Raw genomic sequence first — 1,849 nt, forward strand, 5'->3', positions numbered from 1 at the left:
GCCGGAATGACGTTTTCACCTTAATTAAAATTGTTAAGGTTTAACATACTGTTTTGTGTTAACTTCGTAATTTTAGTCAGTCAAGAAGTGCGAAAACTGAAACCGAATGGAATCTAACCCTCCATTTGCCGACCTATTACATCAAAATCAACCAAACAAATTGCACGTGATAATTAATTTTCTATGTGTAATATGTAGGGGTCTCCTGCAATAATTAACGGGATAATTGTAATATTGATGGAATATATTCATTTACGTTTTTATTTTTTCAGTCTCGTGCTATTAGATATCCTGTAACCAACAAATTCAGCAAGTTACAAACAATTTCGTCAATAAATAGTTCAGAAAAACTGTTTTATTGAAAACAAATTAAATATAGATCTCGTGGGTAATTAATTCTACTAATAAGTCTAGTACCGAGTTAAATGAGTTCATCCAAAATTAAAATATATTATCTCATATGATTATAAAATCTGTTTTCTTTACTGATATAGAAAACGGATAATGTGTCCCATGGGTTGATAAGACGGTCACGGGTAACGTATTCCTTCCAAGAGCAAGTAACAAATAGGATGATGATTTTTTCTCGTCACTAGAGAGTCTTTGTTTCTTCCAGGTTTCTTGCAATTGGCCTGTATTTGTGGACAGTGTCGAAGAAGACAAAAAAATTAAGGCATTGTCAACATAAATATAATTAGCTCAAGCTGACTGCTGAATGCTGCATAATAAATCAATAAAAATATCAATAACAAATTCAAAAATAAACGAAAGTTGACTTTTTACAACATTTTTAAGCTATCCAACTACCAGGATGTTACATATAATTTCACGATTTTTTTTAGTGTTTGTGACATAGCTTCATTATGTATATACAAATTATACGTGGAACTTTAAGATTTTTGAAAAATTATAGACGGCCCCTTAAGAAAAGACTACAGCACCAGCATTTAATCCAAGACTGCATCTACTTTTGAAACCTCAACTTAATCACTTAAACTTTGCTTGTCCCACTAATTAGTCCAATTTTTCGATTAAGGTTCCTTGTTAGTGGAGGCTCGTCGGACGAGAAAAGAGGCCATGCTTCGTCAAAGATTTTGGACTAATAAATCATTTCTTATTTTTTTGTATTAATACCTATAGTCCATTTGTTTTGGGCATAAATTCTTGAAAAACTGCAAAGACATTTTATCATCCCGCCCCAAGCCCTTCATTGAGGTGCCATCTCGTGAAGTGAAACATAGAACAGTTGACTCAGCCTTTTTCTTGTACAATTTCCCTATATTTCCGACGGAAACAGCCAAGGGAAACCGAGCCTTCTTAACGAGTACTTTGACAGCTAACGAATATAATCAGGATCTTAAGTTATATAAAAATCGTTTTAAGAAAAGTTGGCAACAAGAGGAGCTTACACGCCACACGCACTCGGTATAATATTTAATCATTATGGGATTATTCGGAGTTTTTAAGGATATAAACAATTAAAAGTGAGTTTCAATAATTAAATAACGTGCAGTGACTTGATTAAAAAACTACGACGATTTATCTTGATTTGAAGATTATTTCGGAGTTTTACAGTTCGAACAATAGTTAGGGTTACCAACGTATTCACGGATACTATTTCTCGTACTAATAGATCAAGAAGACTAAGTAAGTACCTCTTTGGATGTCCTATATTTTTGGGATTAGGGTTAATATACTCCATAATCTTGACTGCGAGCCGCCACTGTTCCCTGTAGACCTTTTTTTATCATTATTTATTTATTGGTCCGGCATGGCCAGGTGGTTAGGGGGCTCGACTCGCAATCTGCGGGTTGCGGGTTTAAATCCCCATCCTACCAAACATGCTCGC

The 1,849-nt window shown here is 34.3% G+C and overlaps 1 long non-coding RNA gene across 1 annotated transcript in view; it reads right to left on the minus strand.

The window, feature by feature from the left end:
* Positions 1-337: 337 nt before the first annotated feature.
* Positions 338-1,849, minus strand: part of LOC106471461 — a 19,465-nt gene continuing 17,953 nt past the window's right edge. The window contains exon 4 of the long non-coding RNA XR_001291551.2: positions 338-632. This is a non-coding gene — a long non-coding RNA (uncharacterized LOC106471461). The remainder of the gene's footprint in view (positions 633-1,849) is intronic.

The sequence above is a fragment of the Limulus polyphemus genome, unplaced genomic scaffold (genome assembly GCF_000517525.1).
Source record: "Limulus polyphemus unplaced genomic scaffold, Limulus_polyphemus-2.1.2 Scaffold4636, whole genome shotgun sequence".
NCBI classification, from domain to species: domain Eukaryota; kingdom Metazoa; phylum Arthropoda; class Merostomata; order Xiphosura; family Limulidae; genus Limulus; species Limulus polyphemus.